This window comes from Brienomyrus brachyistius, chromosome 11, assembly GCF_023856365.1.
Source record: "Brienomyrus brachyistius isolate T26 chromosome 11, BBRACH_0.4, whole genome shotgun sequence".
In the NCBI taxonomy this organism is placed as follows: Eukaryota; Metazoa; Chordata; class Actinopteri; order Osteoglossiformes; family Mormyridae; genus Brienomyrus; species Brienomyrus brachyistius.
Genome location: NC_064543.1, coordinates 11,424,044 through 11,442,728, shown reverse-complemented (window position 1 = coordinate 11,442,728; position 18,685 = coordinate 11,424,044). Strand labels below are relative to the sequence as shown.

The 18,685-nt window shown below is 43.9% G+C and overlaps 1 long non-coding RNA gene across 5 annotated transcripts; it reads right to left on the bottom strand.

Annotated features, from left to right (window-relative positions):
* Positions 1–560: 560 nt before the first annotated feature.
* Positions 561–17,146, bottom strand: LOC125751495 (uncharacterized). Of its 5 annotated transcripts, none has more exons than XR_007400642.1 (6): positions 16,343–17,146; positions 8,480–9,265; positions 7,950–8,386; positions 7,105–7,192; positions 4,349–4,419; positions 561–3,108 (listed from the first exon to the last, which is right to left on the bottom strand). It is a non-coding gene; the product is annotated as an uncharacterized LOC125751495 (long non-coding RNA). The 5 variants fall into 5 exon arrangements; XR_007400640.1 differs by having other exon boundaries at positions 7,105–8,094; positions 8,179–8,386; XR_007400638.1 differs by having other exon boundaries at positions 7,105–8,386.
* Between the last annotated feature and the right edge of the window lie 1,539 nt (positions 17,147–18,685).

Sequence of the window (18,685 nt, the reverse complement as noted above, 5' to 3'; positions counted from 1 at the left end):
GTGTGCTTTTCTCAAGGATCCCTTGGCCTAAATCCACCCCCCGTCCCCAGGCTGGAACCCACATATGCCAGGCAGCAACAGGAGACCACAGTGGTCAGACAGTTAAAAACACTGGCTTTGGGGGGCAATACAGGGTTCATTTGAACGTTTTCGTGGGGCGGGGGCTGTGACCCCTCCCCTGGGTGTTTGCCGTGCGCTGAATTGGACTCTGCAGCAGAATAGGTTTCAAGGGCTCCTCTCCTTCTGAGTTGCTGTTTTTATCTTTCTAAGTGCTTTGGTTTAAGCCTCTTGGTTTGCATCCCTGCCCAGTAACAGCAGACCAGTTGGCAGAACCCGCAGTGCCCACAGCAAGAACAGCGCTGGGCTTTGGGGCTAAACGCTTCTCACACTGGAGAAGTTAAAAAATTCAGAGGGTGGCTATTATCCATCATTAAGGGCTGCGTGCATGGGATGCAAATAAAACAGCCTGACCAAACAAGGAAAACTTTAACAGTCAAGGTCTACTTGTTTTTAATATTATATTTTTATTATTATTATTTTTAATAATTCCCAATGTTACCATCTAAATCATCCAGGTCCAAACGTTCTGCAGCCGGGATCCTACTTTCTTTTTCCATCTTCCTCTGTAGAAGAAGGAATTGTTATTGTTTTTGCTCTCTACCCTTTCCTCAGTGTAGTATCTCCTGTGTCCGTCATCTTTTCGCTGTGCGACTCCCTGGATAGAAGGATGGGTGCCCTTCACCAGAGGCCCACATGGGAAAGAACAGACTGGTTCATGACGCTGATTGTGGGGAGATGGATAAAACACACATCATGATCTCCTCACCTAAGAGTGGCTACCCAGCCCATGGCCCCTGTGACATGAAGTGGAATCGACCAACATGTACAGGTGAGGAGTGGAAAAGAAAACAAAGCGGAACCGACTGCGACACAGAGAGAGGTGAGCGTCCTAGAGTTTGAGCCGATTCTGTACTGGGCACGTGAATTAATTAAAAATTAAAAATGCTGCCTGGCATTAAAAATAGATGAACACTTGGCAGGCGGGGTTCACCAGGAGACCCTAAAAGGGCCCTTAATTGCAGCTTTGACCGGAGCTTAACTCGGGGGGGGAGATGTCAGGAGGGCATAACATCACACCGTGACTGAGCTGCCCAAGTCCCAGAATCCTGGCTAATGTTAGAGAAAAGCCAGCCTGTCGGCCAGAGGCTAAGACCGGGGGGGCGTAGGATAACGGCTGAGCATTCAGCGCGTTGCCATTTCCTGTCAGGGCAGCTGCAGTCAGAGGAACGTCACCCGTGGAAAAATAAAATGGGTTTGTGGCCTGCTGGCCTGGAGCCGCAGTGGCGCTCATGGAGGGGAAGGTAAGGTGAGGAGTATCGCATTAACCTGCCAGGGACTACCTTAATAGGGTCTACGGCTTAAGCTGATATATCAATTTATGTCCTTCTTGGGTGACTTCAAAGCGTGGCTCAGTCATGCCGGTGGATTCAGCCCCCCCCCCCCCGCCCCCCATCCCATCAATCACCGTCAGCTCCAGCAAAGGACAGGGGCGGGGCTTTGGCCCACGTGCAGGACCGTATGAGGTGTGCGGCGAGATTCCAGGTTGTACCCGGGCAGCATCCGGCGCGAACGGCAGATGAAGTCGTGTCTGTTTATCTCCGTTTTGTACACCTTTGTTTGTTTTACAGACTCATTACAGGTTGCAGATTGAAAATATCGTTACTAAGATATACGCCCAGAAATGTGCTGTCAGGCCCATTGATTTTTCGAGCAGCTGAAAAGCAGGCGATCCCCCCCCTCCCCCATTTCCTTAACAGTTTGTTCTTTAAATATATCAAAGACCTTTTCTCAGCTTGTACCCTGGAGGTCCATGATATCACTTCCAATGCATCACTTCAACAATGAGTAATGTTCTCTCTTTCCAGTGTAAAGGGGGCTGTGCATTCCCTCCACCGAGTCGCTCCTCAAGCTAACCAGCTTTGTCAAACAATTCCCACCTAAATTATCGCATGCCAGACTCCCCCACAAGCAAAACAAATGCTGTTCGGCATGCAGATCTGCCCGCAGATGATTACCGCTTTATTCGGGGACTGATTTAGCGAATGCTGGCACCTGCGTAACTATGCACAAGTCTGGCGGTGGGGGGGGCCTGTCCCCCTGTTCATTTTAACCACTCCCACAATTAGAGGCAATGTACTTTTTTCCTCTCTGTAGCAGGTCGGCACAGAGGTAAAGAAGCCAGAAAATGGCCGACCACTATTTGAGATAAGAGGACTGATCTGATTGGCTGGTTTCTTGACCTTAATGTTTATAATCCAGCTACTGGTGTAATACTTAGAGAATGATTCTTCCTGGTTCAAAATCAAGGTGGATGGCTGACATTCCTGGGATGAAAGCCTAAATTTTTTTTTGCTACCCAAATTATGGAAATTTTAAAGATCAAATGTACAATCACATATCTCTTTCATTAGATGAAGAAGGCTTTCAGGTTCTATTGACAGTTATTTATGCATTTATCAGCTGCAAATATTCATTTTTATGTTGTTTTTCCACCTTTGGTTTTAACCCAGTTTTTTAGCAAACAATCATGTAAACAAATGCACAATTAATGTCATATCATCGAAAGAGCTAAAGTACTACTCCAGGGGGAAAAATCACATTCAAATGGAGGGAAATGAAGTCTGAAGAAACAGATTAGAGAGAGAGACAGAGAGAAAAAAAAAACTCTGTCAGGAAAGCTTTGAATTGCGGGTGATCAGACGCATCATTTAGACGGAGAACAAAGACAGCAAATATTTTAGGGGAGTAAAGGCTACATGCAAGGTGAGGAAATGAAAGGGACGGAGAAGAAAAGAGACAGGCAGTGCGAGTGCGAGTGTGGCGGAGAGCAGAGGAAATCTGTGAATACGAATCAGGGAAGATGTGAAGGAATTTTACATCAGCTATTGTCTATCACTCACCTCATCTGCCTGTGTGATCCCTACCTCCACAATACAGCCGCCTTTGTCATCTGTTTCATCTCCACGGCATTTTCTTCCCCCCATGCCCTGGATTCCTCGATCAACGGAGCCCCCGTGGTGAGTGTGGGGGGTGGGGGTGGGGTTGTTTCTGGAAAATGGGTGCGGACAGGGTAGAGACACGGGGCAGTTTCCGGAGCATCTTGTAGTGCGGATCCGGAGACCCCCTGGGAGAATTCTTTTGGAGGGGTTGGAAAAACTGGATTGGCGATGAAGGGATAGGGAGTTCCTGTCATATATGGCCCTCGTGTGTCCTGCCCACCGCATACTCCCCCCACCCTCAGAAGCTAGCTGGAGGTCTTTTTACTCAGTGTGATTAACATCACTGTCAAACGTCAATCCTTATGAGTATGACTTCAAGCCTTGCAGGCAAACCCTCAAAACAGTTGTTACAGGTGTAGCGTGACTCGGGGCTTTGCGTAGGTGTGTTACCAAGTGCTACAAGCCATGCGGCTACAAGCTAAGCAAACTGCATGACTGTTAAATTGCGACGGTGAGCCAACAACATCAACTGTGCCTGCCAGTGGTGGTTCTAGGGTGAGGGGAGAACCAGGATTGAGCGCAGAACCCTGTCGATGAGTCAGGGTCCATCTGCACTTGCGTCCATTACTTCCATTCAAAAGAAGTTAGTTCTGTGTCATGACAACAAAACCACATTATCCATTATACATATAATGGACAAACCATGACTAAAAAATACTCAGGGCTTCGCTAAAAACATTTGGTGTTTAACCCTCACTAGCCCAACACTGGCACCACCAATGATGCACACCATTAGCCGAGAGACCCATACTGGTATCCCTGACCTCTGACCTTTATTATCTGTTTCCTTTTGGAGGGGAATCCAGTGGGTCACTATGACTAAAAGCACCAGCTACTTATTATTGGTCAATTTGCACTGGCAGAGTGAGTCTTGACTGAGCTGCTTCTGGTGTAGGCCCTGCTATGAGCACAGAATGCGCTGAGCAGATAGTCAAGAGGTAAACAGGCCCGGTAATCCAGGGTGAACCTCACGCAGGTATGATAACGTGACTGTTCCAGATAAAGGCCAGTTCGGAGTGAGAATCCTTGTTTGTTTGATTCCCGCACAAGCTATTCCCTGGGCTGAATACAAACACCCCCCCCCCCCTCCCCAAACGCCAGACTGCACACACACATGCGCCGACCCCTGCTCCCTCCGGCGCCCTGTCACTTTGGCAGAACCCAAGCTGTTGAGGGAAATCGCATAACTAGGGGTTTGCGCCACTTTGGAGTCGCAATTAGCATATTTCCCCCCGGAGGTCGCCAGTGCTTCCGCTGAAGGGTTAGAGATTACCTGCCTTCGCTCTCACCTCCATCTCTTCACGTTTACACACCGGCCTTTGATGCAGCTGTCAAGCTCCTGTCTTCAGCAGTCTACGCACTGTAAATACAGGACATTTTCAATGACTGCGCATCTATAAAATCTACAGAAAATGTCTGAATGACACGATAAGCACGTCGCGTAAAGTAAAATGTAAACACACAGCAGACATGGGACCGATTCAAATGATTCATCCTGATTTGTTGGACTGTTTGGTTGTTTTATTCATTACTTTCAGATCTATACTACGCCAAGGTATATATAGCACGTTTATGCAAAGTAGGAGTGCAAATGAACATAGAGGGACAGAGACGCAGCATATACCTGGGCTTGTATGTATTTTATACCAATGGCGGGGGAGGACGGCAATATTCTATATAGGTCGCAATATTCCATGTCGTCCCTCAGGCCACATCCCCATAAATTAGACCTGCCTTCCCAGAATGCACCACACACAACAAAGAAGGAATATATTAACAAGAAGAAAAAAAAACTGGCGGAGTAGTTAAGATCCAGACGGTAACAGCAGCAGTGACACTGAGCACTCTCGCGTGCAGGGAGCCGATTTGCTATGGTGTGAGAGTTAACGGAGCACTTATTAATGGATTATCGAGACCTCTTCTCCAAGGCCATAAAGTAACCATCTGCCAAATGGAAGCCTGTGAATATTTCCATGGTCGGCCGCTGTCCCTGTGTTTACATCCTACCAGCCACCTCCCAACCAAAGGCTTAAATTAGGACTCCCACTCTCTGCCGACTGTCGCTGTGCTCCTGACCTCCGCGGCATGAAGAGATCAAAGCCCTTTAGTAGGAATAACCTTTATTATTTCTCATTAGCCGGGAACCCGATACACTCGGATGTGAACGCCGGGTGCCTCCGTCAGCTGTCGATGTCTGTACACGGCCCATTTAAAAATGAGATGGAAGCATCCAGAAGCGTCTTGCTAACTGGGCATTAAAAGCAGTTCGACTGTCACACGGAAGGCCAAACCAAATGCCGCGCGGCGCTTAGCGCAGCCGTCGAATCCCAGCGGGTCCCTCGCCATCCGCCATTTCAGATCATTAAGGCATCGGTGCCATGCGTTTCACACTGTATCACTGCGGCAATTACACTTCGCATCTAATTAAGGTTTGCATAAACACGACCCCCCCCCCCCCTGCCCCAGCCCCGCCTTGCCATTTCTTATTTTTTGGTGGTGGTGGTGGGAGACCTGAACTTCAGGAAGGAGTTTGTGTTTGCAGTAGGGTGGTGACTGTCCAAGTGTAGAACGGTGACTGTTGGGGGGGTAGGGTGGGGTGGGGGGTTGAAGGGGAAGGCTTCTAGTGATTGTTGTCGTGGTGGTTTTTTTTTTGGGGGTGAGGGGGGGCATCTGGGAAAGCTGGGAGTTTCACCATCCGGTGGACCCCTTGGCAGGAGACCCAGCCCTCCGTCCAATTAGAAACCCAAACACTTTGAGTAAACGGTGCCGCCACTGGGATTTGGACCCGCGTATCTCTTACACGCGGGTCCAACTGCCACCGTGGTGAAGTGTCTCCGTGAGATATCCCAGGCTGCCCCTCTCGTCACAGCTGTCGCGCCCGCCATTTGCGAGAACACTGTGCCGCTTTCATTACTAAAATAGAAATTTGTGTCCTGACTGCTGCTACATTACTAATGCTAAATATTTCATCCCCATGGGTTCTAATTATGGCTGAGTACTGGCAGTGCCAGCCCTGTATTTTAACTTTACATAACAACTGTAAAAGCAATTTGAGCATTTTTCAATTAATTAAACACACAGTCTTTGAGTAACCTCTTGTTATTTCGCCCTCCAGGACCGTGCCTAATTTGTGTAGAATAGGGAAAGGGGGAAGGAAGAAGAATGCTCTCATCCTGTAAAAAAAAAAATCCCCTACGAAAGAATTAAGCGACTGCGCTTAGATTTTTACAATGGGGGGAGACACGCAGTGTTTTCACGCAAATTAGAACGGATCCGCTGTTTCGCTGCTCTAAACGTCTGAAATATCCACTGTAGTTTTAACAATCGTGAACTCTTATCAGATCATTTTACCATGAGCTACTGCTCATTTTATATTATCAAAGTGCTATAAAATATTATAGACTGGTCGTTAATCCTCACTGTATTTTTAGTAACCGCTCACTGATGTAATAAAATAATAGGAAAGATAAAGTGAGCCCGTCTCTGAAATTCCATTACCATATTACAGCCTGGGAAACAGTCTCTAGGCTACAGATAATTTAGCATACAGCAGGAAGTCGTGCTGCATTTCCACTTAACTTTGATGCCTTCTCCCAAATTGGCCTCACAATTTGAGAAAATGATATGGTCAAAATACATAAAGACATTTTTCCCTTTTATCATTCTCACACAGATACCACTTCCAGTGACCTTTGGGGGGGAAAAAATCAGAACCAGAATTCCTCAATCGGGGCAAAGCAAAATTAACGCAAATATAAAACATGTAAAAAATGCAAATGAGTGACAAATAATGAAGAAGGGCAAACAAAGCTGTATAAAACAAAGTGAGAAAGCAGGAGATTAAAGTGAAGCTAAATTTGCAGGAAGCTGCCCACGCCTGCTGGGTCATGTGACCAGTCATGTGACATGGTGAATGGAAGCCGTGTATGTCTGCCGCAGCTGCCGGTCAGGGAGCCAGGTGTTGGCGGCCATCACTGCGACAACGCGGAGATCACAACAAGCTATGAAATCCAGCTAACAGCCCCACTCCCCGGTGGCCTCATACCTGTTGCCCCATGTGCTCCCACCTCAGGATGAATTAGCATCGCTTCTGCTTGTTGTCGTATCCACGGTGATGGGATGAGGGGGGTGAGCTGGGAGACAAAGAGAAGAGCCAGCAAGCAGTCAGCTTAGTGGATGTGACTTCAAGTGTGCAGCTTGGATTGTTCTAATGAAAAATAAAACACGCAGTTCATCCATCTCTTCCCGTGCTGAGGGGGACGTTTGCAGAGCGCACTGATGTATGCCGTCTCAGCATTCTCACTAAGGCCATGACAGACCTCAGCCCAGGTCTGGTTTCAAAAAGCCGGTTAACGGCCGGAAACGGGGCCCCAGCCCTGACACACCAAAATATGGGGGAGTTTTCAAAATAAGGGGAGAAGCTTAACTTCTCCGTCCACATGACCCCAAGGGGGGGTTGTGAGCTGAGGAGGGGTGGGGGTTGGGGGGGTGGCGACGAAAGATGGGGAGGTGCAGCTCAGGCCACGCAGCGCTAATCTGTGAAAAGCCAGCGTTTGGGCAGAGTAATTACATGCCACGCTGCCCAGAGAGTGATTAGTCATGGCAGCCTGTTAAAACCGAATCCCACAAACAAATTCAGTCCAGCTCAGCACGGCCAGCGACGGGATGCTCACGACCGGACACTCCTGTCACGGGGGAGGGGGCTGGTAATACCGTTTACTCACTGCTCGGCCTTTGCTGACTCACAGGGGGTCGTCATTGAGGAAGAATCTCATATGGCATGTGTCGCCGTCCCAGTCGCTGGTTCAGTGACTCCAAACCTCTTTATTTTCATTTATTTCTCCTTGTCGGACTCCCTGCTGACTCCAGCAAGGCTGCCTTTTTACTTACCTTCACCCCACACTCATGGCAGGTGACCAGCCCCCTGTGGGGGGATGCGGTGAATACAGAGGCCAACAAGGGCCAGGGAGGCCCTAAGATTAAGCGATGAACTGCTCACAAGTGAATGTGGCTTTCAACACCATGTCTGGCTCGTCTAGGGAAGAGAAGCCACATATACACGTCATTACAATCAGAAATAGCAGAGGGGGTCTTTCTGAGATTTATCGGGGGGTGCTACCTGAAACCAGCCCAGTCCAGCATGCTGCCGTAAGCTGGTGTAAGGGGCGCAAACACCCATGTCCACCCTGAACTACAGGGAGATGCCTTCAGTCCGACTAGTCACAGCATCCACGTGGCGGAAGAGGGAGGAGTTTGTGCTTCTCTTTTTCACCTGGGGTAGAACTTCCTCTTACCCACAAGCCTCCAAAATGACGTCGAACTTGAATCTGTTAAAAAAAATGTAAAGGATAATAATGCTACTTTATTCAATTAAACAGTAAATTATACAATAAAAGAGTAATGTCCAAAAATACAAGTACCAAAGAAAAAGTAGACAAAGTAGACATAGTGCGTGCAGGATATACGTTGGTATCCCCTCCAGTTAATTAGCAGGTTTTTCGTAGATTTATCTCAAGTATTTCCATTGACCAAGAGTGTGACAGGGACAGTTGGGTGCATAATTACTGAGGGAAACTGTAGAAGAATGGTATGTTTGTACGTGACAGGCACAGGGCGCACAGTCACTTAGGAGCAGCGGAGATGTTTGAGGAAATCTAATACGTTGGGTTGAGGAGGCGCAGAATGGATGCAGAGCACGTCAGGAATGCGGGGAGCCGAGAGCGGGCGATCTAAATTTCAAACAGGAGAGGATGTTTTCCGCCTGGTGTTTATGAAACATAGCTGCTGAGAGTACAAAGGTAAGAGGATATGGCATGAAAGCCTCATCAGCGAAAACAAAAACACTGCCCCACAAAAGCCCAGCACCCCTCAAAATGGGGGGTGGGGGGGCACTTCCCCAAACACAGGTTCCTTTAATTAGCACTTTCCCATTTTGGGGGGGAGAGGGGGGGGGTGGCTCACACTATGTCTTCTGGCTCATGACATCGCCCCAGATGAAATGTTCTTGAAGCAGTTCTTGTTTTATCAGTTTGGGTTGCTTTTCGGTATGCTACCGGTTCTGGAGATACATGCTTTATTCACAGGATGCACTTGATGCAGCTGCAGTGAGCAGGGCCGTCGCCATGTCATTCGCCGTGTCCTACTGCCCAGAGAGGGTCCCCTTTGTTTTCACCAACCAGGCCATCGACTGTCTGGGAGACGTTCCCCTGCAATTAGACGGCATGAGAAAGAACAGCCTCATTGTACAATCCACCACATCTGTCTGTCTGCGAATGGGGAACTGGATGTCCTCGCTGGACAAAGTGTCACCTGAGATTAAATGGGACCCTGAGATGATCCAGGTCAGTACTGGGCAATGGGGAAGGAATCCTTGGGATCTGATGGATTTTCAGCACCAGGGTTTACATGATTTTAAGACTTTGTCACAAGTGCATTCTGGGATTCGGCACAAAGGGTCCTCACTGCCCGGTTTCCTGGTGTCACCTCACTCATTCCCAAATTCTCTATACTCTTCCGCTTCAAACCCAAAACTCTGCCGGAAAGCTGAAAGTTGCCGTCATGGGCGTTTGCTATTTCTCCACCGCTGTGCCAAGAGCAAACAAGGCTGGACAAATGAAGAGAGGAGCCAGGTGGACTCACTAGCTCTTAGAAGAGGCTGTTGATTGTAGATAAAAAGCCATGATCACTGGACTAGTTTGTTGGGCTCTTGACCTCAAAACTGCTCAAGGGGCCCCAGAGAAACAGGCTCCGGCCTCAAGCTTCCATCATACCAGTTTATGTGTGTCTCCCATAGGACAGCTTGATGGGATGTGCAGAGGCCCTAAGCCTAACCCTATGGACTTGTACTCACACTTGTATGAATGGCAAATTATTACTATTCAAAGGCTTCATTAGTATAGTACTGATGTTTTGCTATGTCATTTCATATTGTGTTGTGTACAGCTCAGAATCAGTGTGAGTTATCGGCATTGCAATTTGAAGGGCAAAACTTTGGGTTGAGCATGGGCGGCGGGGGGTCAACACCTAAGCCCATTTAAGGGGTCCAGGGGCTTGTATTGGCTGGTTTTGATTATTGGGGAGGATTGCAATTCCACCCCATCCCCCCATACTTCACGCCCATGACTGATTTAAAAACTGACCCCTCAATCCTCTCTTGTTAATACCATTAATATGTGAAAATTACCTAGCAATCTCATTATCTCTGGTCAACGCTACAAAAGATTTTTACTTCTCAAACTATATAACACATCTAACTATAAACCTATGGAATATTATGGGCTGAACACTGTAAATATTAAGCACTTTCAAAAGATTTTAAATATTAATATCTAATTGGAATAATTAGACTATATATTTTTCTATTGTTCACTGAAAGGTGGCACCCTCAAGAGGACATGTATAGACTATATGACTTATATACGGTTGATTTAAGTCGAGATAGTGATATCGTGAGAGTCTAGTGGAAAAGTGTCTGAACCGGACGGTTCCCGGCATCTGAACATAGAGCAGAGCCAAAAGCTTCACGGATCATCGCGGGAAAGACGGTTAGTCGTGGTACAGCTCCACAATCGGAAAACGACACTGGTGACAGCTAAGTGTCAGCTGAGCAGTTAAATATAAATGTGCTATTTCGTTCAAAAGGAAATATAAAGGCTCATGTCAGCAGATGAGCTGAAAAGAAAATAAAAAGTGTATATATGGGCATTGAATCCGAACCATGAACACGACATGGACACCACTGGCACATAACCAGTCCAAAGTTTGAAGGCACTTGATGGATACTAGGTGGGATGTTAGGCTTCTTCATGATGTTTATCACATATTTTTTTCTGTAAAGACATGTCATATATTATAAACACAATATGCATAAAAATTCTGTGCATGAGTGCAAAAAGTAGCAATAACAGTTCTCTCTAAATTAAGTCTAACAAGTTTCAGAAAAACATTACATGATGTGTCTTCCCAGTTCTACAGCAGAGATGTAGGATGCTTGTGGGTTGCCAGATACACAGATGTAGCATGTCCGTGGGTTGCCAGATACAGATATAAGAGAATACTTGTGGGTTACCTTGCTTTTATTCTTCTGTCCAGTTTTTCCCAAACAAGTTCTGAGAGAGAGGGTCAGTATACTGAGAAAACCAGGCCATTACCTTGAGTTGTCTGTCGCTTTCCTTCTTCCCCAGATAGTTCACGCACAATTTTGTGGTACGTTTTAGGTTAAAATGTTCCTGAAGACTGAAGGACTGCCCAACAATCCTCATGGAATGGCTTTTGTCATGGAAGTTGATAGCCATGCTGAGTGACATTACTAAATCCATAACCATCTCTGTCGCCAGCAAAGCAACCGTAACACCTTCCCCGCTATGCTGGACAGTGGATTCTGCACATGCCAGCCAAAGGGTGAAGTATTTGGGTCCAACCACTTTGTCTTTGTAAGATGCAGAGAGAATGCAAGACAGAGCAGTTGGACCCAGATTTTTCAAATTTTGAATCATTAGTCCATAAGACTGACTAATGACTTGTTAATTAACAGCAATTGTGACACTATAAAAACATCGATAATTATGGTTTCAAGGAGAAGCACTAAAATTTTCATTAGTACAGTGTTATAGTTAGTATTTATCATAGTGTAAAATGCACACATTCTCATCACCCAGTGGGAGTCAATGCCATTGTAGCACCAGATGCAAATTTCACTAGCGGTGAACTAAGTTGACATCCTTTCAGAAGCATCTATAGTGCTGACCAGCTCTGACCTTCACAACTGAAATCACTGACTCTAGTTTCAAAAGGGTAGAGCCTGATTGAGGGGGCGTGTCCAGAGGGAGGATAGCTGATTGACAGATGAGTCCCAGGCAGATAGAAGATCTCCCTGCTTCTCACCTGCCTGCCTGATCCAAATCCTCCACCTTTTTCTGCCATGTGATAAGGTCCATTTCTGCAGGAGTTACACAAATGGGCTGCCTAATAACCAGCCACTAATAGGAAACCCAGACATGCCACTACTAGGGATGTATGTGCCTCAGAACCAGCCACGGCAGTATCTAACTCCACTGGCTGCCATGACATTCTCCTTTTCCTCACCGTTTTATGCACCTCAGCGTGAAATGAAACCCCCGGCTGATATCACTACCCCATTCAGCGCGATTGTTTGCTTATGCAGCTAAAGAAGGGGAAAAAAATCAAATCAATTTCAGGGCAGCAAATTGCTTGCAAGGAAGACCCGAGAAAGAGTTTCACAGCGGATTAAAACGCAGAGCGCGCCCCGGTGGCCAAAGTGTGTCGGCGTGCGTACGTGCCGCGGCGGCGGGGGTGGTGGGGGCAGTTATCCACCGACTAACGCAGCATCTCTCATCTTCCAACCCCAGCTGTAGCTTTCACGCTAAGACGTGATAGCGGGGCCGCTAATGACTCGGCCACAATCTGCACCATTTCACACGGCAGCCGGGGAGGGAGCCTGTGCGGCTTCTGTAATGTGCCGAGGAGGGCCTCTTCATCGGGCCCTTTGAAGAGCTCATTTTCACATTACTCAGGCTTCATTATGCCGAATCAATATTCGTTTAGTCACTGGGGTTATTGACTTATTCTAAAATAAAAGTACACCCTTCAGCTAGTGTGCTCATTACAGGTAATTTGTCTTGTCATGGACCAGGGAATATTATCCCAGCCTTTCAAGCGTTGACAGTCCGTGGAAATACCTCCCCACGGTTACAACTGTAAATAATTTTTGGGATAAAACATTGAGAAATCAATGACTGCTTCCTGCAATCTGTCACAAACAAATCAATCATAATCTGCTGGCCGGGTGGGCAGACTCTGGCGGGCCCGGGTGCTATTTGAAGCCTCCACCTTTGCGAATCGTATCACATCGCTCTTGCAGTTTTCTGTCTGGTGTGTGTGTGGGGTGGTGGGGGGGGGGGGGGGGCGGGCGAGGACGAAGAGGCCAGCAGATAGAGAAGATAAAGAGATGCTGTGGGCAGTGTTTGAGGAACCGCACTTGTGACACAAAAATTTAAGTATAATCTCCCAGACTGGGCCTTAAATCAACATCCATAAGAAAGAAAGCAGATCGATGCAGTCACAGAAGGAATTGAAATCAACGGCCACAGCAGGCAGGATTTTTCTGAGCTGTCAATCACTGATTGGTTCAACCCACTTTCCTTCGGATCTCATTGGGTGGTGAATGACAGCACATGGTCAATATCCACCAACCTGAACCCTTGTAGGTCTCATCTCTACAAGCCAGCTATGGAAGAATATCCAGCAAAGACAGGACATGCGCCATGATTTTCAATTAATCCAAAAACCACAAAAAGAAACATTATTTTCATGTGAATGCATAGAGTGTGTATGAAGAAAAGCATGCAGAATGCTCAAGGCAGGGTACATTGATACTGGTCACATCTGAAATTAAATGCGTTAACAGCAATTATATCAACTCAACATTATGGTCAGAACACATATGCTTGGAAATATTTTGTTTTCTTCCATTCATTCTTATGCTTCTTTTCAAGGCTGCTCCTTTTAACGTTGCAATTTTGATAGCAGTCAAATCCAATCGTCTTTCAATGCATCTAATTTATAATTTGACAGTGAAAAAGACATTCCCTTCACAGCTTGAGCACTATAACAATGAGCACCTGTGTCGTATTTCTTAAGCATGACAGTATAATCGATCACGGCCCTCTAAATGCTCTCTGGAACGCGACACATAGTGTCAAAACCAATATACAATCATGCGCTGCAGAGCAGCTCCACTCATACGGGAAGCAGGCGGACAGGGCGAAACAGCATCGCGGCCCAGCTGAAGGCAGCCAGGCGTAGACTTTGTACTGAGGAAGCCCATCAGCGCCGGCAAACTGCAACACGGCAAACAGCCATGCAATTGTAGTCCAAATGTCCTGCTACTGTGTTATTAAGAAAATGAGTCTAAGTTACAGCAGCATGTATTCAACTAATAAGAACATGTACAGTTTGCTTTGGATGAATGTGCATGATCATGATGATGAAGAAGAAGCATTGTATTATTTCACTTCTGCAAAGGGCAGAATACTTCCCATAATTAAGGGCACAAGCTTGGAACCTAATGGTTGTTAGTTCAGAACCCAGGGGTGATGTAGCCTAAGTAATTCTGAAAAAGTGTAGTTAACCTAAATTCCTCAAGTGAAATACCCAACAGATTGAATTAAATTGAGGCAATTAGAAGTATAATAATAATAATGGATGTCCAACATTGTTGTTTGGCTGGCAGTGCAACATGCTCATTCCATGTGAATATTACACCATAAAACGTGCTTCTTTGATTAAACTCTGGGCCAGGAATTGTGTGACCCAACTCCCCCCTCCTCCCCAGCATGGTGAACGCTAACTAATTTAGCTGACGACAACATGGTCTTCCAATTGCTGCCTACCCTTCATAAAGTTCTCAGCCCGCAAGCAGACGTGAAACGGAACGTTTGCATATCGATGACATTCCGCGACTTTCTTCGCAGTGCATGTTCTCTCTGCACGTCTCGAATCCTGCAAACACAACAGGAGCACAAAAACTAAAGTATTTTTTTGTACTTCAATGGCATAAATATCCTTTTGGCCACATTGTATGCGAATAAGCTAAAAAAAATATGGTATTTCCACATGACGTGCTCGTAGGTGTTGGTGAAAACATTAACAAGTCTTCACTGTAACTACTGGAATAGTTTATGACCCCCACCAAACTCTCTGGGGATTCGGAGCGTGACTTCCTGACAGAGATACTCATTTTTAATTCCCAGTTCTTTGCCCGTTTAATGCACTATTTCAGTGTTATTGTTCATAAATAGGAGTAATATGGATAAAAGACTTTCATTTGTTTATCCAATTATTCATTATTACACCTTTTAAGGCCTATTAATTTCACTCTAATTATTTTTTGTTTCAAAAGCCACATTTTAAAAATCTATTGTTGTGCTTACACATCAAACAGACAAAGTAAGCACTGCATAGCAGTTAGCTTTTTTTTATGAGATTAAGGTCCCAATTCAATTAAACTGGAAATGCAGTTAAGGCTTAATTTTCACTGATCAATCACAAGTACAATTAAATCACCACACTAGTTAAAATTTCTTTTGATTCCGAATTCAAAACAGCAACTTCACATATAATGATAAAATGATTTAAAAGATGCTGAAATGTGCACCTTTTGTATCTACTATATAGTTCAGTTCTTTATTGCCTTCATTGTATTAGAGATTGGTGTCTGGGTATTAACAGAATTGCGCGTGCATGTGTCAGTTTTCTTACAGTCTCGAAGAGTGAAATATTTTGGATAAGCAGAAATGATTACAATTATATCAATTAAAATATCAACGATGATCTTAACTGATGTCTGTCGTTTTTATTCGCAGATGCAGCTGCAATTATATTTAAAATATTAAATATAAAACACAGCTCATATAGTCCTGCCAAAACTAATTCAACCACTCTGACATTTAGAAATCCAAACTAAAGGGGTGAATTTTACAGTGCACGTGTGTTTTAATCATTTAACAAAAAATGCAAGGTCAAAAATAAATGGCATTCATTATTTGCTGCTTATATCCCCTTGGCGTTATGTGCGAAAACTGTTTTGAATTTCAATTGGCTGCCAAGCGGTAAAATCCCTCAGCTAATACATCAAAGTAAATTTCGCGTCTGCTAATCGGTTTACGACACAGACTTAGAATGGCTAAAATCCTTAAGAGTTCCGCAAGCACTGTATACCTTTCCGTCTTGCCACTGGTCTGAAAACGACCACTTGATCTCATACTTCGAGGAAACTTGCCAAATTCCTCGAGGAAACCATTTCACTTAACCTCTTCAGTGACCGTACGAAACAATTAGCCTGCTGCACTAGATAATGCCCTCTAATAATAGTCTGTAAATTCAAATTCGATTACGACAACACCCCCACACTGCCCCCCACCCCAAAAGACATTTCATTGTATTGGATCAGTCCTGCGTCTGGTTCATGTGCGATTTTTATTATGATCGCTACACGGTACATTTCCGACATCATTCATTACACTGAATATTATTAATGAATAAAATTACATATTTAAAAAAATGTACAGATATATAAAAGCCATAGAATAACAAATAAATAAATGTACGCATTTTAAAATATCATGGCACTTTATAAATTAAAAATAACAAAACACGTATGTGTTGACGTTTAAAGTATAGGGTATACAGTGCTATGTAATATAAAACATACTTCGCATAATTTACAGTTACAAGTTACGTACTGGTATTTTTCAAAGACTTACCAGGTCCGGGTAAATCCATAAATGCCGTGATAAGATACGCTAGTAAAGTTCGTCCATTTGTTATGCATTTATTATGCTGAAAGACCGCTATCCCGGAATATACACAAATGTTAGTAATTGATATAGCTGTGAAAAAAAAAGTTGTTGAATACAACTCCCCAGTACATTAGAAAGCGCACAAAACCTACTGTTCTCATCTCTTGATGGAAGTGAGCAGTCTTCACTTTGTTTTCCACTTCCGTGTGATTGCTTTTACCCCCTCTCTTCTCTTTTGCAGAAATAATCAACTCCCTGATAGGCTCTATTGGAGTGGAGTAAGGCATTATTGCCGATAACAGAGTATCAATGAACGATGACGTCATTTACATCTGCAACCGACAGACTTGTCTTCCGGTATCCTTGACAACAGGTACGTTCATATCATTCTCTTTTTACGACTATGGTACTTCTAAATGATTGAGCACAGAATTCGCCAATCATGACGTTGTTTATGGACGCCAATAAATATTAATGTCCAATATCTCTAGGAAACGGAACAAACTAAACTTAATTAATAACGAGTCACCTATAGTATGTTTAACTTAAAAACTCTGATGAATATGATAGATTTTTTTTTTTTTGGGGGGGGGGGGCAAAAACACAAAGAAAAACACACAATATGTACTAGGGAAATAGAAAGGGAACAGCAATAAAAAAGATAACCAAGTTATATCGATATCACAATAATAAATTCACTATATATAGCAGCTCAAACGATTAAAAATAAAATGTGGTTTTAACTGATAAGTCTGTGAATAACCTTATTTCATTATTAATGTCAAAGTGATTGTGAGTGCTATAATCACAATTGCTATAATTATTATATGCATTATACTGTTCTTAATAATTATTATTAATATAGAAATAATAATAAGAAGAAGAATATACCAAATAACACACTGATATTATCACAAGTAAAAGTGTATATATATATTCATGTTTTTTTCCTTAATTATGATAAATATTATACTTAATATTGCACAAGTTGAATCGTAAGTCCACGTCTCTTTTACAAGAAAAAGCGAGATAATAATAATAATAATAATAATAATAATAATAATAATAATAATAATAATACTTCCCGGTATTTCCATTCACATGTGGCGGCAGTGAACCGGAGTCGTCCATTTTTGGTATGGAGCGATTTTGTGAGCCATAGAACACGTGACCTAGCGCTCACACTTTTTAGAAGCGCCTACAGCGATCCCTTTCGGTTAATCTGAGATTTCAGCTTCCCTGAGGAAGAAACTCGACCCTGTGCAATCCATCAGTGTTTCTGGTCTTGTGCAACGGACGTTAACATTCCAAAAATTAGCAACCAAAACATGCATTACATTTTTATAACATTCTTTATAAAGCCTGTAGATTATTAAAAGAACAAATCTGAAAGTTTAAATGAATAACGAGAAATAAAGTTGTATTAAATGTATCAAATATGTATCAAATCTCAAAATTTAAGTGTTCACTACTGTATTGTTGTGATTTATCTTACCAAATGTTTAAATAATAATAATAATAATAATAATAATAATATCGTCGTCGTCAGCATCATTTTGGTGTTTGCACTAAAAATTGGTTACTGCCTTTGTACGAGCAGATTTAAATAAATCGGTGTAGGTTCCCGTCGGGAAGTCTATCTGATGGAATCAAAGGAGATTACATCCCCTGATCGGTGCGGATTTATCGTAGTTCATATGGTATTAATCTGCTTTTTCTTCGATCCTTTTATGAATTTTGGACGGGGAAATTGGCCAGGTTTATTCCTGGATTGCCTGGCAAACTCTGGCAACCAGCCGTTTGAGCCAGCACCTGTCAACATCTAAGGCCCTGTGAGTATCAGCACGCTTTTGCTACCTATCGGTTTATGAAGTGAAATGTGAGCCAACTATTTTCAATAAACATTATTATTATTATTATTATTATTATTATTATTATTATTATTATTATTATATGATTGCCTACCGTTAACATCTCCAAACAACGCTGAACAGTGTGAATGGAATTAATGAAAATAAATTAAATCCGACCCTTAAGTTTTCCCGTCTAGCAAAATTTCATCGACGCAAAAATGCAGCATCACCGATAGGCCCGTGCAAACCCAATTATAAACATGGCCTTGGTATTCAGCTTGGAGAATAATTTCGTACATCAAACGCCAAAACAAACTAGCGGAATACATGAAACGCCTCCCTTTCGATTTCTGACAGTGCTCTTTGCGAGACACCGGAACATGACATTAATCAAATGCGAAAGTGAAGGCTTCAAAAAATCTAGAAAATGAAGAAAGTTAGAGTTCATCGACAA